Source organism: Grampus griseus (assembly GCF_964374135.1).
Source record: "Grampus griseus genome assembly, chromosome: 9".
In the NCBI taxonomy this organism is placed as follows: Eukaryota; Metazoa; Chordata; class Mammalia; order Artiodactyla; family Delphinidae; genus Grampus; species Grampus griseus.
In genome coordinates, this window is record NC_139003.1 from 47213348 (window position 1) to 47229866 (window position 16519).

The window sequence follows — 16519 nt, forward strand, 5'->3', positions numbered from 1 at the left end:
GTGCTTCCTCTGGACCTTCTTAAATGAAGTGTTGTGGCCTAATTTAGCAAACTAGTCTCTGTCTGGGATGGGGAGACTGAAGAGTTGAAGAGGTGAATACAAAACTCTTTAAGTCTTGAGAGGAGGAAGTTTGTAATGAGAAATGCTTATTTACTCATTCTTCTCCTAAGTGGGATTTTAAAATTCCTATTTTTGTAAAGAAAGCAAATTGCCAGGATAATCAAGCAGAATGTGAAATGGAAAGACAGCATAGTTAATTTCTTCCCTGTAGTACTAACTACATTGTAGAGTGGGGTAGTGAAGCACATGGGCTCAGGAGCTGGTCTGCCAACTTGGAATCTCAGCTCTGCCACTTATTAGCTGTGAAACCTCGGGAAAGTTACTTGGTCTCTCTGTGCCTCCGTTTCCTCCAGAGTAAAATGAGGTGATAGAGAGATTTACCTCAGGGCATTAGGAGTTATCACATATTAAATATATTGAATATGCTTAATAAAATTAGTTGTGATTGTTTTTGTTATTATTATTCTGGAGCATTGACCAAACAACAGATTAATTACTATACTTCAATCAAGAAACTGTGGCTTAAGGCTGGGATCTTTTTTTTTTTTTTCTTCTTTTTTCTTTTTGTGGGATCTTAGTTCCCCGGCCAGGGATCGAAGCCAGGCCCATGGCAGTGAAAGCGCTGAGTAAGGCTGGGATCTTAAAGAACATCAACCCTTAGCTTTAATTGAACAACTACAATCTAACAAATATAAAAGAGTCCAAAACTCCTCGCATATATGTTTCTTTTAAAACCCATCAACTTTAGAATCCCAAACCTTTCTATGGAGGCAAATGGATTCCTCCCACCAACAATTTTACAGAATTGCAAAATGACTTCACGGTATTTCTCAGAAAGGATCCTTGAAAATATTTCCTCAAAATGGAACCAAACTAGTTCCCCAGAGATCAGTCCTCAGTCTCTTGTTTTTCCTGAAAACAATGACAAAAATCCAACTGAAGCAATAACTGGGAAAACAAGAAAGCTATCTGGCCCACATTCTAAAAGACATCATATTACTTGTATCTTTTAGAATGAGCTCATGCTCTGTACCAGGTCTCATGGCCAAGCTCCTGAAGTTGGATGGCAAATACTGTATTTCCTCTTTTAACAAATGAGGAATTTGAAAGTAGAAATTCTACTATGAAGTAGAAATAGCTTGAGAAAAGGCACAAAAATATCAGCAGAATTCAATTAAAATATGTATTTTTCCCTTTCAAAGCTTCCTCAGGCTCAAGGGAGGACCTCTGGTAAAGATCGGGAATCTCCTTGAAAGAACTGTCCACCCCTCACCCCACTTTTCCTTTGGTGACATAGACCTCTGGGTGTCCAGGAAGAGAATTTTGCCTTAGTATCTGCATCCTATCCTCTACCCAGCCCCTAGCCCCTATCTTGTCCCGAAAAGCTAGTAAAATAGCCAATGCAAAATGGCAAATGCTTTAGCTCATCAGCAATACCAGTAAACCCATATCCTTGTGATAGAACTCAACACGGCTCCACGGCCCTGAACCATCTGGCCCCTCACTGCCTTCCCAGCTCACGGCCCTGGGCTACACACACCTGCCATAATGACTTTCTTCCAGCTTTATGAAAGCGCCATCTTCCTTCCTGCCCCAGACCCTTGACATAAGTAATCCTACAACCTTCTCCGGGCAATCACACCAGGATGGGGCCTTTTTTGGCATGCTCTCAGGCACCCTGTACTTTTCCCTAGTAGTATTTAATCACCATTTATTCAATCAATCATCAAAAAACCAATGAAGCACCTAATACATGTTGGGCTCTATACACTTTTATTTCAGAGGGGAAAACCTATTTGGCAAATTAGGTCACTTGCATAATAATTCATTTACAAATGTTCAACTGGTGACAATAGGATGATAAACAAAATAGGTATGTTTCATGGCCTCTTGGAGTTTACCATCTCTGCTTCCCAATTATAATTCATCAATGATTTTGAGTGATTTTTAAAAATGCCTTGCTCCCAACTAGACAATACACTTCATAAGTCCGAGATTGTGTCTGCTTTGTTCACCAAGGCAGATACTTCTGAAACTTAAGAAAGCACATGATACCTAATAGGTGTTGTTTTTTTCTAAAAAATTTATTTATTTTATTATTTTTATTTTATTTATTTATTTTTTTGGCTGCAGTAGGTCTTCGTTTCTGCACGCGGACTTTTCTGTGGTTGCAGTGAGCGGGGGCTACTCTTCATTGCAGTGCGCGGGCTTCTCGTTGCGGTGGCTTCTCTTGTTGCAGAGCACAGGCTTTAGGCACGCGGGCTTCAGTAGCTGTGGCACGTGAGCTCAGCAGTTGTGGCTCATGGGCTCTAGAGCGCAGGCTCAGTAGTTGTGGCGCACGGGCTTAGTTGCTCCGCGGTACGTGGGATCTTCCTGGACCAGGGCTCGAACCCATGTCCCCTGCATCGGCAGGCAGATTCTTAACCACTGCGCCACGAGAGACGCCCCTAATAGGTGTTTAATAATTACTTCTTGAATTAAGAAAACATAGTTTTCAAGGATCTCTTCGACTAGCAATGAACATGGCAAGAACAGTGTTCAATAAATTATCTCTGCTAACTAACGAGAACTTGATTTACAAGTCGTTAAGTGAAACTAATGTACATTAACAGCCTAACATAACCCAATTCTGTTCTTGAAAAGCATAACTAGTTACCTCCAAGGTAATCTGTACTTTTTATCAGTGCCCCTTAGATTAAACTCAAGCTTTCAGATGAGTTCTAGACCCATTTATTTTTGCATGAATTAAATTAATTTCCATTTGAAATTATATTTGGGGCATTTCATAAGAAAAGGCTATGAATAATTCAGGAACACTCATCTCTCTCTAATCTATATAATGTTTTAAAAATTGGATGCCTGCCCTGCAATAAGGCTGCACTTTATAATGTTCAGAGTTCTGAACTCAGACGTACCAGTGACACCCACACCACGGTCAACTAAACATATCTGCTTTGCACTGATTTACCGATATTGACAAGAACACTTTTGTAATCATTATCACCAGGGATGTCAGAAATTAAATTTACCATGCAAAATAAATTTGGGCCTCTTTTTAAAAAATCAGTTTTGTATTACTGCTGCTTTTATCTTATAGATGTAATATCTGATATCTTGGAAATGTAACTTCTTTTTCTTTCAATGAAAGCCTGACAACAAGAGGGCCAATGGTAGTAATAAAATGTCATACAGCTAACAGAGCTGCATCCTGCTGGAGCCTTTGCTGGGTTTTATAGCATATATGCTGCATCTACTCAGGCAGAGGAGATGTTTACTAGTGCTTTCAAATGTTTTAAACAGAGAGAGTAGTGATAGAAGGGGAGATGCGAATTTATGGCCATTCTGTTGAGACTAGTAAATCAATCTTTTTTTTCTTCTTTAATGACTGATTTCTGCACCATTAATCTGAATTAGTCATGCAGTCAGCTTGATTCACTTAAGTTAACCAAAAACACTGTTGGATTGGTTTCTGATGCACTATTGTTGAAAAAAATTCATTTTCAAAATCTGATTTTTTTTTCCTGGTAAAGAGCTAAAGCCTCTTTATAAAGACCCTTTATAAAAGACAGTTTGGCTTTAGCCATGGGTCAGACTTAAAGACATGAAGAGATGGCTTTTCAGTTAGCCAATAACTTCTCAGTTGTATCAATTATTTATAAAGTACACTTGGAAAAGGCAAGTAAGTGCAGTTCAAAAGACATAAAATAAAAGATGATTCTGAATGCAAGCTCAAATAAATGATACGTATCTATTGGCTGGCTAGGGGCAAATTTCTTCTCCATAGAAACATCTCTCTAAGTAAAATGTCTTCCTGTTTGTGAGTTGTTAATAAGCTTCTTCCTTGCTTCCTAAGGACAAATAAGTAGCACTCTGATTATGAGCCTTGTCATTTACATGTGACTGCTGCTTGCATTCATTCCCCATAAATGAATAATTCATGAAAACCTTCACTGACACATTTGCCTGGATGTTCCGGAGAGGCAGAGAGCTCCCTGCGCTTACAAACATCCCCTTCCCCCAGCTCTAAGTCAGCAATTCGGTTTTGATTTCTTCTGGACTCTCAGCTTGTCGGTGACCATATTTGAATGGTAATTTGTGGTGGAATCCACACCCAGCACAAGCCCCCAATACCTATGTTCCAAATGGACTGCTTTTTTTTTGCCGCTGAATGATGGAGGCGCTCAGCTGCAAAAGACTTCAGCCAGCAAAAAGAGAAGAGCTCTTGAAAGGATCATCTGGGCAACCTTTACTCATCCTTGCATTTTGCAAGGCTCTCCACTAGGTCACCCTCACTAATGTCTTTATCTAACCTCTTCTTGGATCGAGAGGCACGGTCTCTTAGGCAGTTTTCAAATACCTCTCCCGGGAGACCAAATTTATGACAGGTTCCACACAGCCACTTCCCAGGATGATTTCAGCTCTTTAGGAAGAGGTGATAGGAATGATTAGCTCCACAGGTATACTGGCAGGAGAGGGGATGTGTCAACGATGTAGGAGCGGTTTCGGTCAGCTGAGATGACATGCACAGACTCTGCAACCTCAGCCTGCTAAAAGCCTGATTTCTCAAGTTCTGTTCTTAATGATAAGGTAACTGAAATGCTCAAGGGTAACTTGCTCTCCAGGGAAACGCAGACAAGGAAAGAGACACTCCTAAGGCTTGGTAATCTCCTCACTAGTACATCCTAACAGACAGCTGCAAATTCTAAACCAAGGCTGTAACCAAATAACCAAAATACATAGGATGGGGTGTGAGGGGTTGGTGGGGGGAGGCAGAAGGGGAAGGTATGGAGGACTTGGAGAAGGTTCCAAAGAAGCACTGAAAAATACTAAAAGGCCAGAAGGGAAGACCTAAATGGAAAAGTGAAAGGAACAAGAAGACTGGGAGATGACGATACGATCTTCAAATTTCCAAATGACTATATTCAGAGAATGGTGACCAGTTACTTTCAAACGCAACTGAAGCAGAATAATAACAATAAGAATAAGTACACCTATTCAGCAGCACATGGGATTTAACTTAGAAGACGGAATATATGCTGAGAATGAATAGTGTAAAACAATTAAATGGCTTACTGAGGTTTTGGAATTTCCTCTTATTAGGCTCTGAAAAAATAGATTCGTCCCCATCTGGCAGGGTTTGTAGGGGAGGAGGTGGAAGAACTGGCAGACCTCTCATGGTCCTAAAGTAGGTCTATTATTTTCACTTATTCCAGTCAGAGTGGCTGACAGAAATGATAGAGAGGATGCTGGCTGCCATCATTAACCAGTAACTCGAATAAAGCAGTCTTGTGCTGCTGACAAGGCAGAGGCTTTGAGTCGCTTGCTGGCCCCACCACGGACCACAAGTGTGCGCTCTGCACAAATCATTTAACGTCTCTGTTTTCTCATAGGCAAAAAGAGGGTTATCGTCACCACTTCATAGGTGTGGCAGGAGGATGATCTGATAATCCTACATGAGATAATATTCTGTGTGTGCTTGGCCCTTGGAGGATGATCAACGTATATTCTATTCAAGAAATGATTCATCTATTTCAGAACATAAAATCATTGCTAGTGTCATTTTAAAATATAGACTAAATCTATATTCTCCTAAATTTCAGGGTGAAGTGGTTTGGGGAAAAGACTCAGAACATCCAGCCTCTCTGAGGGATCTGAATGTCTTTTCCAATACTGGGAGTCCTGGTGTATCCTGGCATATTATCTTTTTGGAGAAACCTGCTGATTTCTTCAGTCCAGGCTAGTCTCTGCTATGTGCTCTCAGAGCAGGTCCCAGTCTCTCCCTTAGACTGGAGGGAGAGTATCACAGGGCACTGAGCTCAGCACACAACAGGAGCCTTATAAAGGTTTGTTGAATGACTTAATGAGGTTACCGCACTGTACATGGTGTTTCACTTCCTGGCAGCAGCACCCCCATGACACATCCATGACAGGCCTCTTTTCTAAAGATCATGATGACTTGAAACTCCATCCTGAAGGGACAGTCAACTTATCATTGACTTGAGCAAGGGGGATTGGGGCAGGGGTGGAGTTTCTAGGAAACTCGTGTGCCCTTCTTGTGCAACCTTTCCCGGGCTTCCTTTCAAGTTCTCCCACTTTGTAGCACTTATCATGAAGCTAAATTGATATTAGTCTGAAAGACTTAATAAAATAGTGGCAATAAAGTTCATAATAATGATACTTGGCATTTACTTTGCACTTTGCATCCAAGGATCTCAAAGGGCTTTGCAACGAGGCTTTTGCTATTTTCAAAGCTACACATGGGCTGGACACACAAGCAAAGAAGCCACTGGGTTATAGCTTCCCTTTGGACAGAGCTGGTTCTATCATTAGGCTCAGAGATTGAGATTGTGACCGTACTACGTGCATAAACACACCCACTACACACAAACACCCACAGACATCAGACATCTACATGTTAAAAGGCAAAAGTGATATAAAGACTTTCGGTCCCAAGCATGCTTTTGTCTGCGTTAGCTGGGTCAAACCCTGGAACGCAGGTCTGCGTTTTGGTAGACTTGTTTTATTGTGATATTTCTTTCAACCCCCTTCTCAGTGTATTTATAAAAACAATTGGAACATCTGTGTCTGTTCTTTAAAGGCATGGAACTTTTACAGGGCTTATTTTTCCTTTAAGTTCATTCTGAAGGAAATTTTGTTTAGGCTTAAATGATTAGTTAAAAGCCACACGGGGGTTTATGTATAAAGCATCTCTTCTAAGGCACTTTTCCCTTCCCTGGTGGCCTTGCGTTTTGCCAGAGAGAGTGACTTGCTCAGTTTCCCATATTATTCCCCAGACAGTCCTATTCCTACGCCCAAACAAGTGTGGTATTTGGGGTTTCAAGTTTAAATGTAATTTGGTATCATTTCAGATGTCTTCCTACAGCTTAATAAACATCTTCCCCAGAGGGACATGGGTCTGATTTTAATTTGTGGTAGAGTTATGGTCACAGTAAATGTCAATTTTAGCTATCGACAGTAAGCCCCTACTAGAAATAGAAATAGAAAGTGACTGTCAGTGCATTTAAAGGACACGTGCCACATTATGCTTGCTCATAGGAGTTCACTGTTCCCCAAGAAATCCCTTCACTGATCTGTGACGACAACTTGGTTTCTCCTCAGGCCCTGGGAAATCAGTGGCTCATCAGAACAGAATGTGTCAATCTGAAGATCATAAAAAGACGCAGTGAAGTAACTGAGCCCTTGGCTTTGAATCTGAATATCCCAGAAAGCATGTCACTTTCTCAACTACTGGTTTGCCTGGTGATCATGGGCTGTGTCCTCAAGACCTCTGAGTTTCTGTTTCTTCATGTATAAAATAAAGTGGCTGAGCCGACAATCTTTAAGGACATTCTGACTCTAAAATTATATAATTAGATACGATCAAGAGTGGTAACCTGGCTTATGGAGAGGCCCAGAGCTATTTACTTCAGGGACGCAGCACGTCAGTTGTGAGTGGGTTTTCCTCAAAGCTGTGGACAAACGGGTAATTCGTCACTAGCCTTTTTTGGACATTCCCTTTCCTTGAACAAGAAGCAGGCTCCAAAGATGCCTGGGTGCAGGGACCATTTAGCCGAGCAGGGCAGGAACCAGAAGTCCTGAGGGGTAGGTGAGGGGGTAGTTTCTTCTTGCATATGAAAAATGATCCTTTTAGTTAGCATGAAATAAAGGTTTCACTCTTCCGTACACTAGAATTAGTCAGTTATTATTAAACAGAATAATATTCTTTGAGAGAGGCGGGGCAGGTTACCAAATAAGCCATTACTGTCTTTTCATTGTGGTACCACTGGGCCCTTTGGGACTGGGACTAAACTGGACAATTCTGAGAATGACAAAAATCCTCCAAGTCTGTAACTTGCCAGGAAACATTTTCACTACTGAGGAGTAAATGCTATCTGACCCTACCTGTTAAAGAGCTAAGATAACATTCCCTAATTACCTACGTTGAGTCCTATGGATGATCCGGTCATGGTGCCTGGGATGGTTAATTTTAGGTGTCAACTTGACTGGGCCGTGGGACGTGCAAATATCTGGTTAAACATTATTTCTTGGTGTGTCTGTGAAGGGGTTTCTGGAAGAGATTAGCATTTGAATTCGTGAATGAGTAAAGCAGATTGCCCTCCCCAAGGTAAGTAGGCATCATTCAACCTGCTGAGGACCTAAAAAGGATAAAAAGGAGAAAGGTTGAATAGTCGCCCCCCCTACCCCTCTGTCTGACTGGTTGAGCTGGGCATCAGCCTTCTCCAGCCCCTGAACTGGGACTTACGCCATCAGTGTTCCTGATTCTCAGGGTTTTGGATTTGGACTGAAATTTGTACCACCAGCTTTCCTAGGACTTCAGCTCGCAGGGATAAGAGCATGGGACTTCTCGGCCTCCATAATTGGTGTGAGCCAATTTTTTATAATAAGTCATATATATCTTCATAGTCTATTGTCTATTGGTTCTTTTTCTCTGGAGACCCCTAACTAATACAGTGTCTCCTCTTTAGAACCTTTTCCCTAGAAAGGGTCCTATATTTCGTTAAATATATTTGATAGCAGTGAATTCGTGGAATCCAGGCATTAACTTTCACAACCCTCATCCTCTACTTCTAATCATTCACCAAATTCTATTCTCTCCACCCTCAAAATAGACCTGGAATCCATCCACTTGGCTCCATCTGCACTACCAAGATCCTAGTCCAAAACACCATCTTTTCTCACTTGGTTCTTCCCACAGTTTCCACCTCCAGTTTGCTCCTCTCCAATCCAACCTCTGCATCACAGCCAGAATGATCTAATCATGACATTTCCCTCCTCAACATTCTTCCATGGCTTTGCTCAGCATATCAGAATTTAATAAAATCATCCTTTAAGCGTTCTACCTCTTTGATATCTGTAGTACTACTTTCCAATCTGACCTGGTATGTTTCACCCATCCTGGCTTTCATTCGTTTCCTAGAATGTGCCAAGCTCTTTCCTACCCCAGGACCTTAATACATCCTACTGCCTTTGCCTGGAATGTTTAGCCATCTGCTCTTTTGTTGACCAGCTCTTATTTACCTTTTAGGTCTCAGTTTAAATATCACTTTCTTAAAATTATCTCTGACTCCCAAATTCCAGGTGCCTCCAATTTAGACGGTTCCATAGCTCCATGTGCTTTTCCTTCATGCTATTTCTAACAATATTTTTATAGGTATGATTATTTATTTAGTGTCAATCTTTCCCATTAGACTCATAGCTCCCTGATGGCAGGGGCTATGTACCTTTTGACGGCCAGAGGTAAAGTCATTCTGATTTCTTTTAACCATTGAGAAAATCTGTGCTTGCTTTCTGGAATATTCCACTCCATTTGGATGGAGAAGGACGGAGAATACCATAATACAGCTGGAAAGATTTCTAGAAGTTAAGACGATGATCCAAAGTAAGTGAGTACCAGGGTATTCACCTACATGCTCTTCGTAGTAATAGACCTTTCTGCCCTTCTGAAGCCTGGGGCTGTTCCTTTTGAAAAGCACAAAAGCAAAAATGCCAAGTGGAAATGTTCATTCCAGGGCTTCTGATTTTTGCTTTAGGTTAATGTTGAAGCAGTCAACGGTTCTTATGATAGTTAAGTGTTTTCCTTTTTTGCCAATGGTTTCAATTGTTGAAGCTCTCCAGAAGAGTCAAAACCCATAATTTTTATGTAAGGTTCCCAAGCATCAAATATATATGCCAAGCAAGCTTCTTTAGTTAAAATAGGGCATAAAGAACTATAGTTATAAGTGCCATGGACTGCTTTCCTTATAAGGCAGAAAATTGAAAAAAGGATCTTCTGGTTTTTTACTCAAAAACAAAGTAAACAAAATCAGTGATTTCAAAGTCCAGTGTGGCTGAGAGAATTCATTTTCTTAATATGGAGTGGGCAGAAAATTGAAAAAAGGATCTTCTGGTTTTTTACTCAAAAACAAAGTAAACAAAATCAGTGATTTCAAAGTCCAGTGTGGCTGAGAGAATTCATTTTCTTAATATGGAGTGGGCTCCAGAGTGATGGAGAGAGTGGACATTCAGGAATGACTGTCTACTGCAGACTTCTGGCAAACTCTTTGGCCTATTGGTCCACAGCCAGTGTTTTTCTTCACAAATGAATTCCACATCTTTATTAAGTTAAGTATTTCTTTTTTTTTATTATTTGAAACATACTTTAAATATTTTGTTTTATGACGTCCTGGAAATTGATACAATTCCTTCCAGATCAAGGAAGATGGAGAAATCAATTACGTTTTTTTTTTTTTTTACATTGAGAGTGATTACACAAAAATTATGCCCCAATTTAGTTTATCCATTACTATGGATATCATTTGATGTCGTGTGTGAACAACTCAGGACAGCCAGAATTAAAGGTGTCCTTCTAATTAGATGAATCGGTTATTTTCACAGAAAAGCCCTAAATGATTATTAAATAGAAATATACCTCTGGTGTGAGTTGATTTGTAAAAGACTATGCAGTTAGAATTATATATTTTAAATTACAATTAACCTTTTATAGGAAAAACCCCTGTAAGAACAAACCGAAATACATCAGAAGCCTGATGTGAGCTTTGTAATCCACAGAATGAATCTTATTAAAATGAACTTTATCTGACATGCGTGAAATTTCAAAGTTGCCCCATTTAGACATGAGTTAATTGGCTTTATCCAAAAACGAAGGAATTTTAAGGATCATTTAAATCATGAGAATTGTTGGTTCAGAATGCAGGGAAGGGCTAGGAAAAGAAACGAAGCCCAGCCCTTAACAGAAACTAGAGTTCCCTGCCCCACTCTTCAAAACCAAGTTCTCAAAACCTCCTAATGGTTTTCACTGTTTTCTTTCCACTGCTTATCATAATCAGGGAACCACAAATTTGCATCCCTAATGGACCCTTTTCAAAAGTGTGTTGACATTTCAGCAGGTTTTGAGTAGCTTGTAATGCTTCTCTCAATTTGGGCAGGTGCCCACAAATCTCCTTATATGGGTCTCAACATATAGCCTGTCTGCTTTACTCACTTTTTTTTTTAAACCCCCTGGGAACCTATCTTAATTATACTCTTAAAAAAGTGAAAACTCCGAAGTCAGATGACTCAGAAAATGAGCATCTAGCTGGACAACCACATGCAGGGCAGCATCTTAACTATATCTGTGAACTCAGGCTCGAGTCAAAAGTATCATCCCTTGTGTGGTAAATTCACTTTTTTGAGCTTCTATTTTTATCAAAAGGAAATAGATATAAATAAGACCATGCAGATAAACATAGGTTAGGGGAGGGAGAATGTTGAAATCAAGCAGGGAGCTCATCATCTGAGCAAAAACTCCACTGTATTTTACTGCTTGAATTTTCTACAAGGACCAAGAACCCAAGAGGGCCTGAGGAGGGGCAATTTCAGTCCCACCTACTTTTTGTGGCTTCAGTAAAAATACAATCCAACAGAAACACAACTAAAATTATTTTTTAAGTTTATTTTTTTAAACATTTACTCAGCTCCTGCTATGTTTCAAGAACTGTGCTGGGAGCCCAGAGTCAATAAAAGATCATCCCTGCCCTTAAGAAATCCATCATGTAGTAAGGGAAACAGACAAGGCATGGAAGTCAGAGTAGGTGTAAAGGGAGAATCCCCCAACTGATATCTGATACCCTGGGGGTTTCAGGGGAGGGAACTTAGGAAAGGAGACACAAGAATTGTTCCAGGAAAGATGAGAAGTTAGCACACATGTGTGTGTGTTCACTTACACATGTGTGTGTGAGAGTGAGGGAGAGGAGATATTGGTAAGTAGAGGCTCAAAGCCGAGTTAACCATCTGTGCAAAGCAGGTTGTTAAAGTACATCAGCACAGGCCAACAAGGTATTAAATAATTACTGCTGTTCATAGCTTAACATGAGATGAGAACAATCTCTTTGAGTGATAACAAGCCCTGTCTAGAAATACATGCTATCTGATGTGCGTCCATTCAGCCTGATCCCCCTGTAGATGACAAACTGGGTATGTAGACGCCTACATAGAGAATTTTTAAAATTAATTTTCTAGTATTTCACCTAGGTGTCTGAGTTACAAACTAAAAGAACAGCTTGATAGACTGTAGTGCACACATTTGATCCTTTTTGAATTAGAGGGCAGTACACTAAAAGGAAGACAGAGATTTAGGGTAAGTGGCAGGGAGGCACTGAGCTATGGGCAGGGGCTCAGCATTTTCTGGAAACAAAGAAGCCCTCTTGGCCCTATTATCCTATATTAAGCTGCTTTGGAAAAGGTAAAAATGGAGCCAGAATTTGGCCCTACTTTTTCTGATTCTGAAGCTGGTATCACTGAGTTTTCTCTCCAGTATACCTAGTTTTCATTTATTTCTCACTTTGAGCTCAATAAATATAAATAGGCATGAGATGGGGAGGGGTTGTATATTTTAACAATCACTGCCACGTAGGATTCTCATTGGAGGTACTGAAAACAGTTTTCTGTGTTTCTTGTGACTTCTACTCTCCCTTTCGGGCGCTCCTTTTGCAATAAATTAATTTTAGCTCCTGGAGAGGAAGGTCCTACCTCAAAACATGGTGTCAGATGCTGTACTAACAAGATAATAGATTTCCCATTACTTCCAGCATAAAGTTAAAACATATAGATTTAAAGATAGCATAGATTTGTGTGTGTGTGGTCTACATTGACTTGAAACATTTTGAAAGGTACATTGTTGTCCCCTACTTTCTAAATCGATATTGGCAGTCACTGAATACACCCTTTATTTCAAAGGAAAAGAAAGGAAGGAAGGAAGCAGGCAAGCAAACCTTGGTCATCCTGGCTTAAACAGGAAAATGAAACAAGGGCTTAAGACAAGGTAGCTTCACAGAGCAAATGGCCTGGCCCAAGCCTTCTCACCCAGGCTCCTTCCCTCACTCGCTGTGCGCAGCTTACCCAAAACCCACTCTGTCTGTGCTTTCGCATGTGAAAAATGAGATTGTCAGCTGGCTTCTGTCAGGAGTACCTAGTAAAAAAGAATGGGATGGGAGGGCACTGAATACATAAGATGCACAGCTCTCCTAACGTAATCAGTCCACGGGTCCTTCCTATGTTGCTCCTGATTTTCCTCACGCCAGTAAAAATTCTAAAGTGTGGAAAAGTTCTATATAGCTTATTCAATAAAGAAGCTATAACAGAATTCAAGTTCCTAGGACCGTTCCCAGCAACTTGAAAATCGCAACCCATGCCCTGCCTCTATAATATATAGCATTTCCACAGTGCGGCTGTTTTAATAAACCAATGGATATTTCCCTCCAGTCCGTTTGCTTTCAGTGGACTTTTTTTTTCTGTCTCCAAAGAAGCTGACACTATAATGTCAGACAAATGACTAGAATAACTGTGCATTGCTCTAGACACCAGTAAATAAAATATATCAAATACTGCATATCCCTAGAGTGTATTATTCCACTTAGAAAATGGTATAATTGACTTTGGGTAGTATGGGGGAAAAAAATCCAAAAATTTAAGAGTGGTGGGGTTATTTTCTGGTAATTGCCTGACTTGAAACTTTAGTTTGTCAATCAGACAGTTCTCCTCGCCCTATAAATGTGGGGCTTTTTGGTGGGTGGGGTGGGAGGGCGGTATTAAAAGAGAACTGAGAAAATGGCTAAGCCCCACAGGCCTTTTTTCTTGTCATAAAGTTGTTGTCAGAAAGATTCGCTATTATGTCTGGGATGGGTGAACTCCGTGGCATTTTGCGTTCAGTAAAAATGTCTCAAACCATTTCTCAAACATTTTGAGGTTTGGCAAAAACCTGAAATCCATCTTGCCAAGCACTTTCCCCCCCTTAATTCTTAAACCCATGTGTCTTTCAAGGGAAATTTAATCTGTATGTTTCTGATTCATTTACACTTAACTCATCAAAATGGTGTTTTGTAAGAGCTATTTGATGTTCAAGAAGTCTTATGAGCTTCTCTCGATAAGTCTGAAAAACCTTTCTTTCGGAGAACCAGAAAATTGTATTTTACCAGCTGTAAGCCAAATGCCTTGAGCTGTGTTAACAGTCAAGAACCTGCTGAATTTAGGAGGCAAGAAAACAGACACAATGACATAAATAAACATCTTCACGTCTGCCTGCTCACACGTCCACCAGAGGCCTTTCAAAGTCATTCTTTCCCTGAAGAAGCCTAGCCCATGAGGCCTAAGAACAAGCCATAAAGCTGAAACAGGAAAGAACTATGGTCCTACAGCAAAAATTCCCACTCATCCTGGAGATGACCAGTTGAAAATTCCTAGCTCGGAATCAATGGAAGTAAAACCTGGTGTGTTTCATTAGATAACTCTCTTACCTAGGAAATAAAATTATCAATGAATGCCAGAACAAGAAGAGACTTAGGAAATTTCTAGTCCAGTAATATTCAGATTGTGTTCCAAGGACTTCTGGGTGGAGGTGGGGACATGAGTTGAGGTAGGAGCTGTGGGCCAATCAGAGGCTCTATTTTCCATACTGGGCTTCCCCATAAAAAGTTTTTTTTTTTTTTTTTTTTTTTTAAAGTACTCTAAGAGTAAATTCAGTTTGAAAACAAATACCTTAATTTTATATGAGGACACTGAGGTCTGGGGACGGAATCTTGGAGTTGGGACAGAGCTGGCAATATAACCCAGGTCTCCTGACCCTGGTCCAGTACTCCACTGACCTTTCCACTGGGCCAGTGCTTTTTGAACTCTGGCTGTAGTTCATTAGTGGATCAATTAGTGAGAAATTGGTGAAATCAGGTTAATCTGACATGGCTAGTGTTTTATAGGATGTGATATCCGAGAAGTTAGACACAGTTAAGATTAAGAATTGTTTCATCAAACTATACATACACACACATAGGTAAACATATACATATGAGTACACTGGGCTGTGGTATAAAATATATTTCTTACTGTTGTTCATATCAAAAAAGTTTCGAGGGCTTCCCTGGTGGCGCAGTGGTTAAGAATCCGCCTGCCAGTGCAGGGGCCACAGGTTCAAACCCTGGCCCGGGAAGATCCCACGTGCCGTGGAGCAACTAAGCCTGTGAGCCACAACTACTGAGCCTGCGCGCCTAGAGCCCGTGCTCTGCAACAAGCGAAGCGACCTCAATGAGAAGCCCGCGCACGGCAACGAAGAGTAGCCCCCGCTCGCCACAACTAGAGAAAGCCCGCGCACAGCAACGAAGACCCAACGCAGCCAAAAATAAATTTAAAAAAAAAAAAAGTTTCAAAACCCCTTTACCATACAGAAAACCATGTTTCTTTTCCTGGCAGTTCAGCCAATAGCAGTTTTCAATTCGCCTCGTTAAAGACCACATGGCTGGAAGACCCAGCACGATGATGAGCCTTCTCACCTCCTGGAAGAAATCCTAAGAATCACCAGACTATCTCACCAAAGTCAGCTTAATACAGATTGGGAGAAACGAACAAGGGACAAATGTGTGGTAGGGGAGGGATGCGGGGACAGATATCTAGCTGAGAAAAGAAGGGGTCATACTCATCTTCGTATGATTTACAAACAGCAAGAATGATTTCCGACTCGCATACCATGCAGTTGCACAGTGCAAGATCCAGACATCTTAGCACCAGCATATTTCCAAAGTGCATTTTCCAAGCACTTAACAGTCATTAATTAGTTAGAAACATCCTTTCAAGGTCGGGAGGCACAATAGTTCATCTCCACACCACGGAGCTCTGGAGACTGTCGGGAAGCTGAATAGTACAGCACCTGGATAATTACTGTGGGACGATTAATTGGGTTAACTGGCTGTGAAGAATCTCGTGATAAAGCATTATGAAAAATGCTGCCCGCTTTGCACTCTTAGATGTCAGTGCTGGCGTCCTTTGTGCCTAACAGCTGAAAGCTGCCTCCCTGGGAAAGGATGCAAAGTCATTAAAACAACTATGAATTACCCTTTGCTCTCTCGCTTTTTTTTTTTTTTTTTCCAGAATCGTAATGAAGTGACAAGTTTTCTGTGGTCACAAAGTGTCAGAGTCTCTTTGGGATTAAAGTGCAAAGTGGGGCTTGGTTGGGAATTGTGGTCTAAAACCGTTCCCTAGGTGGGGAGCGAGAGGGAGGAAGCAGCAAGTTTCAGAGCCCAGAGGTCATCCTGCAGGTGGGTGGGTGCTGGTTCGGGGGGGTTTCCAAGCTCTGTCCTCATCGCCACGCACTCAGTGTATCAAGGGCTGGTGTGGGGAGAGGGAGGAAGCGAGAGAGTGGTGGCAAGCAGACAGAGCTGACTCCTGGACGTTTACCCCGTCTCACTTATGGACTAGGGACGGTTCGCCCCACCCACTAACTAGACACCAGGGAGCTTTTGGTTGGAAGCAGAAAGCAAAGTATCTTGTCCGCCTCCCCACCCCTCCCTCCAGACCAGAGGGTGGAGTGTTTGCACAGCCAGGTGCCTGAATGACTCCCAGCTTCTCCAGGCCTGCCAGCAGCTCCTCTGTGCCCCTGCACCTCTGAGTCTTTCTTTGCACTCTTCCTACCACACCA

The 16519-nt window shown here is 41.3% G+C and overlaps 1 protein-coding gene across 5 annotated transcripts in view; it reads right to left on the reverse strand.

Annotated features, from left to right (window-relative positions):
- CREB5 (cAMP responsive element binding protein 5) overlaps positions 1 to 16519 on the reverse strand; it is a 410470-nt gene that overhangs the window by 111387 nt on the left and 282564 nt on the right. The window lies entirely within an intron of this gene.